The sequence below is a fragment of the Giraffa tippelskirchi genome, chromosome Y (genome assembly GCF_054371585.1).
Source record: "Giraffa tippelskirchi isolate mGirTip1 chromosome Y, T2T-mGirTip1v1.2.pri, whole genome shotgun sequence".
In the NCBI taxonomy this organism is placed as follows: domain Eukaryota; kingdom Metazoa; phylum Chordata; class Mammalia; order Artiodactyla; family Giraffidae; genus Giraffa; species Giraffa tippelskirchi.
In genome coordinates, this window is record NC_137290.1 from 6,256,955 (window position 1) to 6,269,162 (window position 12,208).

Genomic DNA, 12,208 nt, shown 5'->3' on the forward strand with positions numbered 1-12,208 from the left:
GCCAACCCCACCTGCAATCTAGGTGCCCTAAGGCGGGGATAATCACTAATTTTTATTCCTTTTGTGCTTGTGTCACGTGTTTGGTCTTTCTTTACCCCTCCATTCCTGTGCGTTTCCATAAACTGAGAACTTTCTATGATTTTACTTCACTGTGGGCTTATTAGCTGAGCCTCTTTTATTTTTATTGCGTTGGTCTCATGTTTACAGTATTCAGTTTAACTTATCAGGGTCTGCGTTTGATATTTTAACACCTCATATATAAGGAACTTGCAAGAATGTGTTTTTGTTCAGAGCTGGTTCTTTGTGCTGAAGTCTCTCATATGTTTAAAAGGCTACATAATACATAGTTATTTTGCATGAAGCATGTCTATGAAAGAAACTTCGAAATGAGAAGAAAATATTTTTATATTCACCCCTGTATTTACCATTTCTGTCACCACTCCTTTGCGTGAATCCAGATTTCCATCTGAGATAATGCTTCCCTTGAAAGAACTTCCATGGATATTTCTTGTGGTGCAGGACTCGAAGCAGTGAAGTCTCTGCGTTTGCTCGTTTGAAAGAAAAGCCTTTGCTCTTTGCCTGCCCAGCTTTGAAAGACGTTTCCTCTGAGTGTAGGGTTGTAGGGTTGACGCATTCTTTCGGCCCTTTGAGGATTTTGTTCCATTGTCTTCCAGCTTGCATTTTTCTGGACAAGAAGTTGGTGGGGTTTGTTATGTTGTTCCTCTGAATGTAATTTGTCTTTTTTCTTCTGGCTGTTTTTAGGAGTTTCTTTTGTTGCTGATGTTTAGAAAATTGTGCCTTCTTGGGGGTTCTGTTGGCGTTCATCCTGCAATGGGTTTGTTTAGGGTCTTAGGTCAATTTCACCTTTTTAAAAAGTAGGATTTCCTGAAAAAAAATTTAATCTTGAAATCTCTGCGGTAAATAACACGTGGTGAGAATTCCCTGGCGGTCCAGTGGTTTGCACTGGACGGTTTCACTGATGAGGGCCCGAGTTCTATCCCTGGTCAGGGAACCAGGATCCCACAAGCCACGCAGTATGCACCTCCTCCCCTCAAAAAAAAAAAAAAAAGGAATAACGTGCGTTGTCCTCGCTTAAGAGCTGGTGCTTTAGGAATGAATATTATAATGAACATTAAATCCACTTTGGGAAATGAACGTAAAAATTAGTGATTATTATTTTTTGTATGATTGGAAGCTCCTATTAGGGGCTTCCCTGGCATCTCGGTGTTAAAGAATCCGCCTGCCAATGCAGAACACATGGGTTCTATCCTTGGGTCATTAAGATCCCCTGGAGAGGGTATGAAAGGAATCTCCTTCCTTCCCATTCCTCCCCCTCCCTCCCCCTTCCTCCTCCTCCCTCCCCCTTCCTCCTCCTCCCTCCCCCTCCCCCCTCCCCTCCCTCCCTTCCCCCTCCCTTCCCCTCCCTCCCCCTCCCTTCCCCTCCCTCCCCCTTCCTTCCCCCTCCCTCCCCCTCCCTTCCCCCTCCCTCCCTTCCTCCCCCTCCCTTCCCCCTCCCTCCCCCTTCCTTCCCCCTCCCTCCCCCCTCCCTCCCCCCTCCCTTCCCCCTCCCTTCCCCCTCCCTCCCCCTTCCTTCCCCCTCCCTTCCCCCCTCCCTCCCTTCCCCCTCCCTTCCCCCCTCCCTCCCTTCCCCCTCCATTTCCCCCTCCCTCCCTCCCCCTCCTCCCTCCCCCCTCCCTCCCCTCCCCCCCTCCCCCTCCTTCCCCTCCCTTCCCCTCTCCCTCTCCCTCCCTCCCCCTCCTTCCCCTCCCTTCCCCTCTCCCTCCCTCTCCCTTCCCCCTCCTCCCTCCCTTCCCCCTCCCTTCCCCCTCCTTCCTCCTTTCCTCCCCCTTCCTTCCTTCCTCCTCCTCCTCCCTTCCTCTCCCTTCCTTCCTTCCTCTCTCTTCCCCTTGGAATTCATGCACGTAATTAGCATTTATAATGAAGTAAACAACACAGAATCTTTTTGTGTGTGTCATAAACAGAACTCTAACAGAGAATGGGTCCCTTTACTCTCGTATCCCAGTTTCCACATGAAGAGAAACGGGAACCCTTTTGGTACAGTGACAAAATAAAGAGGACTCCAAAAATGAGTGGTTTCCAAAGAGCAACGCGATGATAGGAGATGAGGAGCTGATCAGTGCACTGTGACCTCTCACCTCACCCGTGTTCCTAGTTCGGTGAGTGAAAACAGAAGTGAGGATCATGGCCTGATTTTAGTTCCCAGCGGGTAAAGGCTCATGGAGGACTGCCCTACTTCTTGACACTATTATGATATTAAAAGTAGCGTTTATTTTTGTAAGTCATTACCATCTTGGCATACTTGCATTCATTTCCACCAAGCACTGTCATCTTTAGCTTGCAGCCTTCCAGAGTCTAGAAAAATGCACATTGGTTTTGTATTTCTTTTGGAGAATCTATAGTCTTCCAGCAGGGGGACCTCCATTTATTAGAATGTCTGGCAACTGGTGTATTCAAACTCTTGTCAGGAAGCCGTCAGGAACATCTCAACATGTGTCTGAAAAGTCGAAGTTTGGGAGAGTTCCATATTGAGCATGGAGTGTCATCTTTTAGGTGAATACCTAGGTACACAGACCAGCTAGAGAACGAAAGGAAAAGGGAAAGTCGCTCAGGTAGGTCTGACTCTTTGCGACCCCGTGGACTATACAGTCCGTGGAATTCTCCAGGGCACAATACTGGAGTGGGTAGCCTTTCCCTTCTCCAGGGGATCTTCCCGACCTAGGAATCGAACCCAGGTCTCCCGCATTGCAGGCAGATTCTTTACCAGCTGAGCCACAAGGGAAGCCCCTAGAGAAGGACAGTGATTCACAAAATTTCTGCTGCCTGCAGCTCAGAGCCAGGAAAACATCATGACGGGAAAGTGATGATTTGCTGTGTGTGAACCCCTCCTGGTATGACACTGCTCGTGGTGGTACCTGGGTTCCTCATTGGAAACATGTCACATTCTGGTAGGAAGGAGTCTGTTATTATTGATTAGCAGGATTACATAACTTAAGGCACTTAGATCCACAGTAGATGCACCTATGTATAAACAGTTTTTATGGGGTTTTTTTTTTTCATTATAGTTTATTATATGGTATTAACTATCATTCCCTGTGCTACACAGAAACACCTTGTTTTTTATCTGATTTATGTATAGTAGCATGTGTCTGCTAGTCCTAAAGTCCTAGTTCATCCCCTCCTCAATCTCCCTTGGCAACCACAGATCTGTTTTCTATGTCTGTGAGTCTCTTTCTGGTTTGTAAATAAGCTCGTTTGTGTCATATTTTAGGTTCCACATATAAGTGATAAGTTTGCCCTTGTCTGACTTCATACAATAATCTCTAGGTCCATCGATGATGTTGTAAGTAGCATTATTTCATCCTTTCTTTGTCTGAGTAATATTCCATTTTATATATATATATATATAGATGGATGGATGGATGGATATAGATATGGATATATTGGAGAAGGGCATGGCAACCCACTACCGTATTCTTGCCTGGAGAATCCCATGGACAGAGGATCCTGGCAGGCTATCCCAGTCCATGGGGTTGCAGAGTTGGACACAACTGAGTCACACACACACACACACACACAGACACACACACACACACACACACACACACACACCCCTTTGGAGCTTCCCAGGTGTCTCATTGGTAAAGAATCCACCTGCAAATCCTGGTGATGTGAGTTCGATCCCTGGGTCAGAAAGATCCCTTGCAGGAGGAAATGGCAACCCACTCCCGTATTCTTGCCTGAGACACCCCATGAACAGAGGAGCCTGGTGGGCTGCAGTCTGTGGGGTCACAAAACAGTCGGACACGACACAGCGACTAAACAATAGCATACCACGCCTTTAGCATTTCATCTGTCAGTGAACGTTCAGGTTGCTTCCACGTCCTAGTGATTGTGCATACTGCTGCTATGAATATTTGCATGCGTGTATCTCTTCAAATTAGGGTTTTCTCTAGATACCCAGGACTGGGATTGCCGAATCCTGTGGTAATTCTACTTTGAGTTTTTTAAGGAGCCTCTATATCGTTCTTCATAATGGCCATACCAAATGCATTTCCGCCAGCAGGGTAGGAGAGTTCCCTTTTCTCCATACCCTCTCCAGCATTTATTATTTGTAGACTTTTTGATGATGGCCATCCGGACCTGTGTGAGGCGATACATCACTGTAGTTTTGATTTGGATTTGTCTGATAATTAGCAACATTGAGCATCTTCTCATGTGCTTATTGGCTGTTTGTTATGTCTTCTTTGGAGGAGTATCTGATTTTGGTCTTCTGCCAGTTTTTTGGTGGCATTGTCTGGTTTTCTGTTACTGAGTTGTATGAGCTATTCAGGTAATTTGGAAGCTGAGCCCTGTTGAATTGCAACGCAGCCTGTAGGTTGTCTTTTTGCTTCTGTGCAAAATCTCTTTCCTTCTGTTTTTTTTCCATTGCTGCAGTCATCACGTGATTCATTAGTCTTTTCTCAAAGCTCCAGTTCCCTGGTCCTTTCCTCAGGGACGCTTCTCTCTACCTTCTCGTGAATCATGGACGCTTTAAGTGAATCTTGAAGGGAACTCAGACATAAACTGCTGGAAATCAGGGTGTTAGACCCCCGACATACTCCTGGTGACTGCAGAGAGCAAAGGTTGCTTCCTTCTCGCTTTAATTTGCTGGTTTGTGATTGAAAAGACAAGCTAAACTTGGAATCTCTTCGCCTGTGCTTTGGAAAAGGCTAACACGTGACTTGATCACCTGGCCAGGTATTTTTTGGTGTCTTGGTGAGTTAAGAGTGAAGCATAAGCAGGTACATTGAAACTTGATACCGTGGAATCTCAGCGCTAGAAGGCACCTAACTGTATCTAGCTCCCCCCAAAAAAGACACTTTGTTTTTAACATGTCAACAGACCCTGATGAGCTGTTTATCAGCGAATGAAGAGTAATACATGAGCCACAGCGAAGTATAAAGAGATGGTATAAGGCACCGTTCTTGCTTTCAAGTAGCTTACAACCTCATAAGTAACAAGGGCAAATCAGTAAGTTCACAGATCTTTTTATGTGAATTAAAAAAAAAACCAAAAAAACCCTTTTACTCTGGCAGATTTCAAACATACTAAAAAATGAAGAGAATAATAGACCTCCAAGTATTCATTATGAAGCATCAGAAAATTTCAACATTTTGCTAAACTATTTTCAGGACGTTTTATTGCAGAAAGCCTTTACATGTTATGTATTTACAGAAAAGGATAAGCCTATAAGTTTCCTCTCATAATCTTTTATATTTGAATTTCAAGCCCTCCCACTCAAATTTCAGTTTTATTTTGTTCAAGCCATTTTTTTTTTTTTTGCAAACATATTCTTCTTTGAAATGAAAGATAAAATTTCTTCTTACTTTCATGTGTAGCTCATTAAGTGATGGAATTAGCTGCTGAACCTTGAACGTTTTGGTATTCCTAATTTTCCAGACACTTTCTCTCTGTAATAGTTATTATCTTGCTTCATTGCTCTTAAATGTTTTTTTTATCAGAATTTTTTTTTTTTGGCTATGCTTCGAAGCCTGTGGGGTCCTAGTTCCCTTACCAGGAGATGTGCCCCCTGCAATGGAAGACCCCACTTCTCAGAATTCATTGTTATTCCCATGCTCTTAATTCACTGAATGCCTTGAATTATTTTGCAGTTGGATGTCTGAGGTTTTTATGTTTTTGTGTCTCTTAGTCAACCATTTTCTCTATACAGAATCCATAATTGACCTCGGTAACCAGTTTTAGATTGTGACCATCTATACTAAAGTGTCCCTTAGGTGATCCTTTCTGAATCTAAGGCCCGTGTGAAAGCGTTACTTCTAATATTTCACAGTAAGAATAAGGCAGAGGTCGTGAAGAGAAGTGTCTACTCAGTGAGTCTACTGTCAAGGAGGTTTTTTTCCCTTCTGTTCTTGTCTCTTCTTAGCAAAGAATTAAAACGACAGACCAGCACAGCTCAAGCAGGCAGGATTTATTAAGCAAGCCCCATGCAGGACAGTCTTGAGAGATGAGCGTGGACCCACACCCGTTGGAGTGGTCTGGTCTCCTTTTTAGGTTTCCCTTTGTATACATTTTTCTCTTCTCCTTGGCAGTTCCTGGGGCTCCACTGGCTATTTCCCCTTGCAAAATAGGGCTTGTATCTGCAACCAGTCAGGGAAGGGAATGCAATTAGGGTGTATGGTCAAGCCAATCAGGGAAACGGGCGTGTTAGGCTTCTTCCTCCCAGAGGTTCTTTTTCCAGGCCTCACGTTTTCCTGTTCATGGGCTTTTTCCTTTCCTTTGTCTGCCCTGCACGTGATTCTTCTAGTCGTCCCTTCCTCTGACTACCACCTTGGACTCTGTTTCCCTGGTCTAACCTACCTAACACTAAAGTCTGTCCCATTAAAATACAGTTCCTGGGTGGTATTGGCATTTGGGGTCCTGATCTGTCTACTGTGTGAAAGACTGTGGTGTGAGTTGTAGATGCTTGATGCTATGCCAGTAGCTTCTTTCCTCCAGTTATGACAACCGAAAAATGTTTCCAGACATTGCCTAATATTCTAGAGTCGCCTGGTGCAGAGGACACAGCCTCCCCTGGTTGAAACCGCTGGTATCACTGTGGACATGCTGTGATGCTTCCATGTTTTTGTTAGGGGTTACTTGGCTTAGTCGGTAAAGAATCTGTCTGTAATGCAGGAGACCCAGGTTCGGTCCCTGAGTCGGGAAGATCCCCTGGAGAAGGGAATGGCAACCCACTGCAGTATTCTTGCCTGGAGAATTCCATGGACAGAGGAGCTTGGTGGGCTACAGTCCATGGGGTCACAAAGAATCGGACACGACTGAGGGACTCACACTGTCACTTTCGTTTTATATTTACCTTTGAGAATTAAGGAATATATTGCATTTGTTAAAATCATGTGCATGTCCCACAAATATTTTTCAGTCCCATGAATCCTTGCCAGCAGGATTTATGGATAGTGGTTCTCTTTGGTTGTTCATAATGGGAAAGTCAGGAAGAACAAGGTATTGGAAGGTCAGATTTCTCACTTAAACTTCATATTTTTAGCAGTAAACTAATTAATTTTGTCATGTTGCATAACCAGAATGTCATTAACCAAAGTCATATTTCACATGTTTTGTGTGTTTATAACACACAGATGATGTTAATTACTGTTATTGAATTTAACAACTTATATCAAAGATAACCTTCAATTTGTGAGTTACCATCTGTTTTGGACCAAAGAATAGCTTTTTGGTACTAAAGCTTTTTTTTTTTCTGAACAGCTTGTAATAAGAGCTGTTTATATATTAATTGCCTAATTGAATTATTATGGATTTTAATGTTTTAATTTTCAAGCAATTTGGGGCTTATGGTGGTGACATCTGCTCATATTTTGATAGTTGATGGTATTTAGCAATCTCATCAGAAGGCTATTTTGGGTTTACAACCCAGTCCTGAAAATAGTCATTTGCTGTCTGTGGCAGGTTACTCTCAGGAGTATTGTCCTATTTCATCTCTACTACGGAATTTATTTCATAATGAAATGCATTTGTATTTTATAAGAGAAGTTCGTGTTCCCTTGTCCCTGCTTCAGTCTAATGCCCTTAAATGTCTATTCAAACAACTGTAGAGTTTTGTTTAAATCTTATTTTCCTTCGGCGGTAGATTTTTTTCCGTTGTTCTGGTTACTACTTTTCAACTTACAGATCCTTATGATGTTTTAAAAATGTACTGTAATGAAACTTAACAGCCTATGAACCTACTTATAGAATCTTTTTAATCTCCTTTCTTTGAACAGTGTAACTATAAACATAACTCAATGGGAATAATTTCCTTAAAAACGTTTCAAGAGGTTCTGATTAATTCACTAATAAGAAACAGCTTCATTCATAGCCCCACTTCTGAATTTGAATTACATTAACCTGGCACCTTTTTATATCACTTAAGACCGTTGAACAAGAATTTACAGAAAATGGTAGTCATTTAATTTCCTTAGTTTTTGAGCTTGTAGATAATTTAAACCCTGTAGGAGCCTGAATTCACTCACAACCAGACGTTTTGTAAGGAAGAAGGTACATATCCTTAAATAGATGCTGGTTGACTGCTTTGTATTTATATTGACTGAAAAATTAAAATCAAATTTCTGATGTGAAGAATTATCTTGTGAGATATACCCCTGGCTTCTTCAGAAACCCGTGCAAATACAGAACTGCTCTGAAATGGAAATGTGGGAGAATAATAGCGGAAAACTTGAGACCTATTAGTCAGTGCTTCCTTTTGCTTTATTTTAGGAAGCCGAAAGAAGGGGGTAAAAGATTCTAATGTTTCCCTTTTGCACGAGCACGTAAATGAGTGAATATCTGCACACAAACATGCATGGCGTGGTTATTGTACCATTGGCCCAAACTCTGTTTATAAACTTTCTGTGAAGCATCTTTCTTCTCTCTTACGGTGTGTACAGTTTAATTTATTGATTATATATGATACACTCCCTAAAACAAAGATGTTTCAAGTGGGCATTCATTATCATTGAATGATACGAGAACACTTGTCTGAGCTCAAATCAATTTTATGTACTTTGAGCCTTTTTCCTTGTAAATCTCTGCATGTGCAATAATGCTGATGGCTGGTTTTAATTACTTCCTTTTGCATGTTGCAAATAAAACTGCATAGTTTGTGTTAAAGTTGAAGACAGGGTATGAAGCAGTAAAACGTGTTTGAGATGACAAAGGAAAAGAATAGGAGAGATCAAAGGTGAATAATTCCCAAAGAATTTTAAGGTTTATTTTGGTGTTTTTGTCTTTTTTTAATCTCCTTGTTTCTCACCAGGCAGGTCCCAGGAGACACTTGGCGGTCCCTATGATCGGGTGCTGGGGAGCCCACTGCTGCAGAGGTCTACACATGAAGTCACCCTAAAGGTACACCCCTTCCTTTGATCTTTGTTCTCTACCTGAAATTTGTTTCAAACAGAACTGCATTTTGCCAAAACTGAACACCGTCTGTTTTAAAATGATCTCTTTAGAAGGAGTCTGAGGTCTTTCTTCTTGCTGAAGTTCAAGGTAATTGTTGTTTAATCGCTGAGTCATGTTTGACTCTTTGCGACCCCGTGGACTGTAGCCCACCAGGCTCCTCTGTCCATGGGATTCTCTAGGCAAGAATACTGGAGTGGGTTGCCATTTCCTTCTCCATGAAGGTAATAGACAAAGCATTATTAAATAATGATGTGCTACTTAGTTGATTCTTTAAGGTGAATTGGGCTCTTTTGCCTTCTAAGAATTTTGGAAAATTCTTAAAGAGATGGGAATACCAGACAACCTTACCTGCCTCCTGAGAAACCTGTATGCAGGTCAAGAAGCAGACAGTTAGAACCGGACATGGAACAACGGACTGGTTCCAAACTGGGAAAGGAGTACCTCAAGGCTGTATATTGTTACCCTGCTTATTTAGCTTATATGCAGAGTACATCTTGCGAAATGCCCAGCTGGATGAAGCACAAGCTGGAATCAAGGTTGCCATGAGAAATATCAATAACCTCAGATATGCAGATGATACCATCCTTATGGCAGAAAGTGAAGAAGAACTAAAGAGCCTCTTGATGAAAGTGAGAGAGGAGAGTGAAAAAGTTGGCTTAAAGCTCAACATTCAGAAAACTAACCAAATGTCATCCGGTCCCATCACTTCATGTCAAGTAGATGGGGAAACAGTGAGAGACTTTATTTCCTTGGGCTCCAAAATCACTGCAGATGGTAACTGCAGCCATGAAATTAAAAGAGGCTTACTCCTTGGAAGAAAAGCTATGACCAACCTAGACAGCATATTAAAAAGCAGGGACATTACTTTGCCAACAAAGGTCCGTCTAGTCAAAGTTGTGGTATTTCCAGTGATCATGTATGGATTTGAGAGTTGGACCATAAAGAAAGCTGAGTGCCAAAGAATGGATGCTTTGGAACTGTGGTGTTAAAGAAGACTCTTGAGAGTCCCTTAGACTGCAAGGAGATCAAACCAGTCCATCCTAAAAGAAATCATTTCTGAATATTCATTGGAAGGACTGATGCTGAAGCTGAAACTCCAATCCTTTGGCCACCTGATGAGAAGAACTGACTCATTGGGAAAGACCCTGATGCTGGGAAAGATTGAGGGCAGGAGGAGAAGGGGACGACAGAGGATGAGATGGCTGGGTGGCATCACCGACTCAATGGACATGAGTTTGAGCAAGCTCCAGGAGTTGATGATGGACAGGGAAGCCTGGCGTGCTGCAGTCTGTGGGGTTGCAAAGAGTCGGATGTGACTGTACTGAACTGAAGATGAAGCTGAGTACTGAACCAGCTATTTTAAACTTTTCTGGGTCTTACCAGGAGCAGATGACACCTTTTAAATTAAATCAATCCCTCTCGTCAGCATTATGAATTAAAATTAAGCTGCAAAATTGATTATAATGGAGGGCATGAGTCTGTATCTTATTTGGCTCCTGTATCGTAATTCTTTGCTTTATTAGTTTCTTAATATAATTTGTGTCTATCTGCAAATTGATTTCCTACTTAACCTTGAGGGTTATTAGAAAAACATGTAGCTTATTATCGATAGATCTAGTGAGGTGATAACGTGTACTCAGAGGAGCAAACCGAACAATCACATAGACGTCAAGAGTGGAAACCCAGGGAGTTCCTTGTTGGTTCCAGTGGTTAGGACTCTGCCCTTTCCATTACAGGAGGCATGGATTCCATCCCTGGTCAGGGAACTAGGATCCCGAAAGCCTTGTGGCCAAAAAAAAAAAAAAAAACAAAACGTTGAAGAGTTGAAGCCCACGTCTCAACCTAAAGCTGATGGTTCCCCGCTCCACCCTCTGTCAAGAAGAAGCACTGTTAATATTTTGGAAGATGGGGTTTTAGGGTTTGATTTTATCCTTTACGTTTTGTGTTTTCTGGTTCTTTAATTGTTTAAATGAAAAAAAAAGCGATAGAAGTTTTGTTATTTTAAAAACATAAAAGATGGACATTTTGGGGAAGATTTTTTGCTATACTGCTTTAAAAAGAACCAATCAGAACTAAAATGTTAGGCCCAAATTTAACCACAGGAACAATCTCAGGAGGTATTTTTGTTTAAGACCAAACATGTAGCAAGGTAAATATATACCATTGGCCCTTGACTGAGGTCATCTGCACCGGTTTGAACTGTGCTGGTCCACTAATACGTGGAATTTTTTTTTTTTTTTTGCGGTAAATACCTACTGCTATACACAGTCCATGAGTGGATCCACAGATGAGGAACCATGGATGTGGAAGGCCCACTGTAGTTACAAGTGGATTTTCAGCTGTGTGGGATTTTCACCCCAAACTCCATGTCGTTCGAGGGCCCGCTGTATTAGAAGTTCAGTATTTTACTTAAATATCTGGAAGGGGTAGTTTGTTTTTTTAAAAAATGAAAAATTAGAAAAGGTTAATTGAGCCTGTGACGTGGGATGTTCAGGTTGCAGCGTGAATCTTTTAATGGCCAAAGAATATTCCATTGTATGGATGTACCACCAAGCTGCATTTATCCATTCATCAGCTGATGGACATTTGAGTTGCGTTTACTTTTATTGAGTTGTTCAGAATAGCGCTGCCGTGAACATTCGTGTGCAAATCGTATTTGGGTGTGTACCTTCATTGTCTCCTGGGTATATGCCTGAGAGGAGAATTGCTCGGTCATATGGTAGCTCTGTTTAACATTTGGAAGAATCGTCCCAACTTTTCCAAAGTGGCTGCACCATCAGGCAGTATTTTTAAGACGCAATTGAATCATATTTTAAATGTCAGAGGGAAGAAGGGAGAGAGGAGACCTGTTGCTCACCAGTGTCTTGATTGAGTCTGAATTCAGTATTCAGGGAACACATAAGCTTTGAGTGAATTGACGTGAGCACACATTGACTTCCTGCTGTGAGTTGGGCGTTGGTGTTTAGCTTCATAGACGACTCTGGAAATTTGTGTAGCCTTTGATGATTCCATGTGCGATCACGACGTACAGATGTTCGTTTGGGATTATGCTGGGGAATGGCATTGCTGCTCACATACCACAGTTCCCATGGCGCCTCCCTGACCATGAGCTTGGGAGTCATCTGTAAATCACAGCCCTTTCTCTCTGCGCTTGGTGCTGTGCGTCGGAAAGGGAGGGCTCATGTCTGTTCCTGTTGTTGTTAAGTCGCCAAGTTGTGTGCGACTCTGCAATCCCATG

At 42.4% G+C, this 12,208-nt stretch overlaps 1 protein-coding gene across 9 annotated transcripts in view; it reads left to right on the forward strand.

The window, feature by feature from the left end:
* Positions 1-12,208, forward strand: part of LOC145537845 (F-box-like/WD repeat-containing protein TBL1X) — a 247,994-nt gene that overhangs the window by 169,825 nt on the left and 65,961 nt on the right. For 8 of the 9 annotated variants that reach the window (XM_081568790.1, XM_081568786.1, XM_081568793.1 and 5 more), the window contains one exon: positions 8,828-8,916. The gene's annotated coding sequence lies outside the window, so the exon portion shown is untranslated. The remainder of the gene's footprint in view (positions 1-8,827; positions 8,917-12,208) is intronic. The other variant, XM_081568794.1, reaches the window with a different exon arrangement.